This window comes from Nicotiana tabacum, chromosome 15 (assembly GCF_000715075.1).
Source record: "Nicotiana tabacum cultivar K326 chromosome 15, ASM71507v2, whole genome shotgun sequence".
In the NCBI taxonomy this organism is placed as follows: Eukaryota; Viridiplantae; Streptophyta; class Magnoliopsida; order Solanales; family Solanaceae; genus Nicotiana; species Nicotiana tabacum.
In genome coordinates, this window is record NC_134094.1 from 14,915,435 (window position 1) to 14,923,267 (window position 7,833).

Below are 7,833 nucleotides of genomic sequence, written 5' to 3' on the forward strand. Positions count from 1 at the left end.
CGACCCTCGGCAGTATACACAATATTGTGGATCGGGCCAAACGACCTTGGCAGAATCGTGCGTTATATCGCTAGTAGTCTGAATATTCACGAGATAATCTTTTCACTGATGCCCAGCATTTTATATGGCATTCCTTATGTATTTGATATTGACACTTGGCATTTTCTAAGCTATTAAGGTAGAATACAAGATTGAGAAATTTATACTTTAAAATACACATTTGGAAGATTATGAAATTTACAGATTTATCCCATTATCGTTGTGCACCTCATATCTGTTATGAATTATTATATTATTTTATTGGACTTCTAGTAAGTGTCGATGTCGACCCCTCGTCACTACTTCTCCTGGGTTAGGCTAGATACTTATTGGGTACACATTAATTTACGTACTCATGTTATACTTCTGCACTAAATGTGCAGGATCGAACAGGTTCATTTGGTGATCATCTTTGCGCGTAGGCGCATCTGTTGAGGAGACTTTATGTGAGTTGCAATTCAAGCTACACATCGTAGTCCACCGAGTCTCCATCGTACTATTTATTTTATCCTGTCTTATTTATATTCTGGACAGATGTTGTATTATTATTGCACTCCTTAGAAAATGCTCATGCACTTGTGACATCAAGTTTTGGGGGTTTTTACAGGTTGTTTATCATTTACCCTATAAATTCTATTTCATACTATTTAATTAAGAAAAATTATGGTTTTAAAATACTAAAATGAGTAATTAAGTTGATCAATCTCCGTTGGCTTGCCTGACGGAGATGTTAGGCGCCATCACGAACTTTAGTGGATTTTGGGTCGTGACAGGAAGTAAAAAAAGTACAGACAAAATAAAATACTCTCGTTTTATACAGAAACTAGGACCTTCAATATGACCAATTTGCAAAGGTTAAGAGAATTAGAAATTAAATGCCACACATGCAAGAAAGAAGGAAGGAGGAAAAGTTTGAAAATTATCTATACCTTCTGCTCTCCCTCAATTTCCTAACCAAACAATTTTTATATTTCATATATAGAGTGAGATCTCACTATAATAGCATTATTATATAAATCCATTCACCATAAAAGCTATTTTTTTTATGGAATTAATTTTCATATTATATTATATTATATGTTCCATATAACAGTATTTCGCTATAACAATCGAAAAATTCCGAAATAAATGAGATTGTTATAGAGAGGTCTGATTGTATCTCGCTTTCTTGTTTCTCTTTACCTTTTTACATATTCAATAATAATATAGAACATAATAAGATCGAGTATGCACATTATTCTGTCCCATCAAGGTGGACAAATTTTCTGTCTAGGAAGAGTAATAAGTTTTCGCTTTTATCAATCGGGGTGGTACCCGAATTGAAACTTACTAACTCGATTATTTCGGATTTTTTCACTATCCAAAGATTCTCTATTCCAAGGGCTTAAAAGAAAGTCTTGAATTCTAAATAGCTACACTGTAGAACAATTGAAGGTGTGGCACAGCTTAATTAAGAATCATGAGGTACACCTCCCTTTACGGACTCAGTCTGACGCCCGTGATGGAGGGCAGACTCATACGACAGATCAAAAAAAAAAGGATTAGCATACTTCTAGGCTGGAAAGTCTTCAAAGAAGTAGTGCATATGATATCTTAGTGCGTATAAGATATATATAAATCATAAATTCATATGCTAAGCACGCTTTTATTTCGATAATGGCATAGACCGAGGGACAAAGCTATGAGGTTTTGTTTGACCTAAGCGTACAATATATTTCATGAGCTTGGGTTATGAAGAATATGATTCCTCCTTTAGGACAATGGTAGTGCAAATTTTAGCGATGACACTAAGTTCCTAAGAAGGTGAGTGTAATAACCCATGAACTACTGTCAGTTGAACTCGAATTGGGATTCACTATAAAACTTGAGTTAGGCTAAAAAAGGGGTAAGTTAGGGACTATATTAGGTTGAGTCCAAGATTTAATTATTGAGACGCCTTTTAGGTTAAAGCCCAAGGGACAAAATCGTGAGATCCAAAAGCTTTGAAATGCTCAAATAGATCAATTCAAAGTAGACAATACCGTAACAACTAGGCCTGGACCGTGATAGATGGCATCAAAGCTGGTACGTCCCCTAGTATGGTGATGAGGCAAACATCGGCGAGTAAAATAAGTCCTTAAGGGGAGAGGGGAGGGGAGGATAAATATAACATCCTACAAATCGCTGGCGATTAAACTCGAAATGAGCTTGTTGTGAAATAGAATATTGAGGGCCATAAAAGGGCGTGTCTAGGATTAAAATGTCGAAGCGTCTTTGAGTTTAAAGTCCAAGAGGACAAAACCGTGAGGCAAAAAAAAATTGGAAATTTTTTCGTTCCTATACAGTATTTGAAACTTATTTACCAAAATTATCTTAATTTTATATATTACCCGTCCTAAACAAGGGTTGATTATATTTTATATACAATCTATTATTAGTGCCTTAAATTAGGGATTTGGTTACAACTTTTCTGTTCTTTTTTTGCTCCTCTCTTCCTTCCCTATTCTCTGCCGCCTCTCTCCATAAACAATCCATTATTAGTGCCTTAACTTAATGAATTTAGTTACACCCTTTTCCTTCTCTTTCTCATCTCTTCTTTCCAATAGTGCCTTAACTGTCCATCATCAATGCTCGAACAATTAATAATATTTATCACTCTGCTGGTCTTAATTCACATTACAGGACGTCACCATATTAAAAAGATGATTATTGCGCTAGTTTTGTGGATCTTTGTGAGTCGACGCAATTCTACTTATACTATTTATTTCTTAGTGCTTGCTACCTGAAAAAGACTAATTATTAAGTTAAAGAGTTGTTGTGTAATTGTTGGATATTATTACGCTTAAATTACGGATTCATAATTTCGTGTGCAAAAATATGGATATAAGCTATAACCAGCTCTCATGTCAAGCCGATTTGCAAACGTTACAAATTTGATATATCTATAACAACATACAAACTAAAAATAAATTTCAAACAACTAACTATACAATAGACAGCTTATTTATAACTTATCTACAACTTTCATACATTATTCTTACCAGTTAAATATAACTACAATATCATACAACTTATATACAAATTTTATACAGTATATTTTTTGTATGTATTTTGTATATGATTCGTATATATTTTGTATGTGGTATGTTCTTCATCCTCTTTGAACTTCCAATTAAAACTCATCTCTTAGTATAATTTTGATACATATCAACAACTTATATGCAAAAAGATAGTATTTATAACTTAAATACAAATTTCATACAATGATTCATACAGTATACAACTCATTTTTAACTTTCATACAACATTCAAATAAAAAAAATATGAAACTACAACAAATCAGAATACAACTTAAATATAATTTATATAGAACTATAATACAATTTTAATAAAAATGTACGTATATTGCATGTCTTGTGTTCTTCTTCTTCTGAAACCCACCAAAAATCAACTCTAATCTTCACCAAACACCCTCAAAATTGAGATATAAACTCCAAAGCATATTCTCACTTGTTTGCAACAACACTCAATCCAAACAAACAATAGTTTTTGAAAACCCAAATTCGAATTCAAAGCGTAGAAGCTTTTTAATGGCTATCAATGGTGGAGAATCAAACACCTTCAAAATTTATTGATTGACAATTTCAATTCGAACACCAATTGTGCAGCATAAAAGGAAATTGCTAAGTTAAAACTCTATATGAAAACAATTGAAATTCGTTGACAAAAAGAGAGGATAAAAAGCAGAGAAAAACGCAGGAAGAAAAATTGGGGAAAGAACATAGAAGGAGAGAGAGAGAGAGAGAGAGAGAGAGAGAGAGAGAGAGAGAGAGAGAGAGAGAGAGAGAGAGAGAGAGCTCATGGATGGGGAAATAATTGGGATTTCTCATTCAATTCGTAATATAAAAAGATACCCATTAATACTAATTTGTATATAATTGATAAATTGTATATACTCATGTAATTAAGTTAAAACTTAATTAGAGAGGATAAATAAGTTTCATATATAGCATGTGAAGGTAAAAATTCTAAAAATATTTGAGGTGGTCTAGAGAGGACGGGTGGAACGATCAATACCCTGATAGTTCTACCTAGCTTGGCCAATATAGGAATTTATTTTATTTTTTCCTAATTATGACATCCCCACCTATTACCTTTATTCTGTTTTCTCCTCTTCTTTCAAGTGAGAACTGAGAAGTTCATAGTACATTCCACCCCGCCCATTTAGAGATTTGTGATATATGAAAAAGTTTCAAAAAAATAAATAACGAAAAAGGGTCAGAAATGCCCTTAACGTATTAGAAATGACTCAAAAATATCATCCTTCCATCAATGTGTTCAAATTTGCTCTTAATATTATTTTTAGGCTTAAAAATATTCCTCTCTTAACGAAAAGATGACATGGCATGGATGGGCATTTTAATTGAACATGTGGCATTTATTTAGTGGTCCACATAGATTTTTTCTAACCCAACCCAAAATATTCGACCCATCTTCTAATAACCCGATCAATGTCATATTTTTACTTTTTCCTTTTACAGTAATTCATGAAAAGTTTTCACATGCACAATAAAAATATCCTTTCTAGCCGCAACAAAGTAGATGAACAATCATCTTGTTTTCACCAGCAAAAATTTCGGTATCCCAACCCAGCATCTCTTGTTTAAAATAAGGTTCTTACTTTCCTTTTCTTTCTTCCTTCATTTTCCATCAGCATAATAGAACACAAATTAAACACAAATTAGTCTATCAATTTTTCATACATTAAACACAAATTAACCAACACAAGAACTGTCACAATTAAGCAACATTAATATTAGAACTAAAAAAGAAAATTATAAGAATTGAAATCAGAAAATTAACTTAAATCAGAGAATTAAAAGAACTAAGATATAGAGTTAGTATCAAAACATTAGAAGAACAAAAATATATAAAAACTGAACTCAGAAAGCATATGGACAAACAAGGAAGGAAGAAGAAGAGGAAAAAACTCTACTTGGAATAAAAGAGACGAAAATAATGCCAATGGGTTTCCAGAAACTTGGGTTAATTTTTAAAAAAAAACGGGTTATTAGAAGATGGGTCGAATCTTTTGGGTTGAGTTAGAAAAAATCTATGTGGACCACTAAATAATTGCCACATATTTAATTAAAATGCTTATTAATGCCATGTCATCTTTTCTTTAAGAGAGAGACATTTTAAGTCTAAAAATAACATTAAGGGTAAATTTAAACCCATAGGTAAAAGGCATTTGTGAGCCATTTCTAATAAGTTAAGGGCAATTTTGCCCTTTTCCGAATAAATAAACCGGCAAAGTATGAAACAACAAGAAGCAATAAAGTGAAAATCTAACTTTAAAATTTGTTTTCTAAAAGGAATCAAAATGATTGTTATAATTACGCCAATTAAGGAGAGGAATGTTTTAGATATTTCGATATTTGGTCAGACATGGAATAATGATATAATATAAGGGTTATATACGTGCTTTAAAATTATCTTTTTCTTTTAACCAATTAGGGGATTGGCTATTGGAGCGACTGAATCAAAAAATCAGATAGCACTCAAGATTGACGGTTTTTGGGCTGGGATTGGTCATTCTTGTAAAGGCGATGTCTAAAGTACGATTTAAAAATTTTGGGGTCAGAATTTCCTTAAACTAACAAAAAGGAGTGAATTGATGTTGGAATTATTCCTTATTCTCTTTTTACTCTTTGTTATTTTATAGAGCGGTGAGGAGACAAAGTGCGTTAAAAGTAACCAAAATATAAAGGTTTTTTTTTTTTTTGCGCAAAGGGGAAACAATTGGCTATGTATTACAAGTCACGAAAAGGTTTTGGTAGAATGCTAATTATTCTTTCATTCTTAATCAAATGTCTCGATTTTGTATATTAAGTATGGAATCGTCTTTGGTAAAAAAATTTCAATGTTTCACCGTAGGACTATTTGTCACGGCCCAATTCTCCCTCCGTAAGACGTCGTGACAGTACCTGGTCTCTACGACTAGGTAAGCCTAACAAAAATACGGAAATAATAAAATGGAAGTAAAACTTAACAACTAACTGCAACAAATAACTAAATAACTGATAACAATACCGCTTGGCATGTACAATAACCAACACTCTAGTAAAACGCAGTATTCCCAAAACCGGAACATCATAAGTCACAAGCTACATAAGGAAACTAGTATCTCTATACACAAGAGTCTAACAAAAGAAGTACGGAAGGTAAATGACATAGGAGAGAATAGAGGGGGACTCCGAGGTCTGCGGACGCGGCAGATGTACCTTGAAGGCTCCGTACAACAGTAAACACTCTCAGCTAGTAGCAGGACTGATAAGAAGCACCTGGATCTGCACATAAAATATGTGCAGAAAAGTAACATGAGTACACCACAACGGTACCCAGTAAGTGCCAAGACTAACCTCGGTAGAGTAGTGACGAGGTCAGGTCCGGACCCTACTGGGATATAGTAATAAGACAGATGATATAATAAAATAAAGTGAAACAGAGCAGTTAACAGAAAGTATTCACAAAGCAATAACAACACAGCACAATGAGATAACAAATAGGGGCGCTCCCGAGATACCGTCTCGTAGTCCCAAAAGTAAATGTGCAGGGAGAACTCTCGAGTTACCGCCTCGTAGTCTCAAAAGTAAATATACAGGGAGAACTCCCGAGGTACTGCCTCGTAGTCTCAAAAGTAAATGTGCAGGGAGAACTCCCGAGGTACCGCCTCGTCGTCTCAAAAGTAAACACACAGCTCAAACCGATAAATACAAAAGTAAACAGCAAGAATCCTACAATTAAGATTGATAAAAAGAAAATCCCGGAGAAAATAGAAAATTAACTAGGCATGCTGCACAGAGTTCAATTAAGCAGTTAAAGTACATAGACATGCGATATTAGACTACATAGGATAACTTCACATGTTTGTATAGCTCAATTAAGATGAAAACAGGTTGCTACTCAGTAAAAGTCGGGTTTTACAATAAATAGCCCGTGTACGCACTCGTCACCTCATGTACACGGCGCTCAAATATCACAACAGTACCAAATCCTAAGGGGATTTCTCCCGCACAAGGTTAGGCAAGCCACTTACCTCGAACCAAGCTTAATTAATCAGTAAGAATGCCCTTTCCTCAATTTTCCGACTCTGAATGGCCCAAATCTAGTCAAAAATAATTTCATACCATAAATACAACTATAATAGACTAATTTAATTAATGAAATCAAGACTTTAACAAGAATTTTGAAAATCGTCCTAAAAAGTCAACCCGGGCCCACGTCTCGAAATCGGATAAAAGTTACAAAATACGAACACCCATTCACTCACGAGTTTACTCGTATCAAAATTATCCAAATACGATATCAAAATCCCAATCAAAACTCAAAAACTTATTTAAAGAACTTCTCCCATTTTCCTCAAATGTTTCAACCCAAATCCGAAATTAAAGGATAAAATTAATGATAGATTAGTGGGATATAATCAAAAATAAGTGAAGAATCATTACCCAATCAGTGTCTCTAAAAATCCCTCAAAATCTCGTCCAAATCCGAGCTCCCTATCTCAAGTTTTGATAAAAATGGCCAACCCTCGTTTTTGGACACTTTAATGCTCCCTAGGCATTTCCTTCTCCGCGAACGCGATCACACCCTCGCGTTCGCGTTGAACAATTCAACACTGGCCAAAAATCCCTCCTTCGCGAAAGCGAGTGACCTCTCGCGACCGCGTAGCTTCCACTGCCTGTTGCTTCGCGAACGCGTTCTCCACTACGCGAACGCATAGAACAAAGCCTTGGGGTCCCAGCTGCTCCA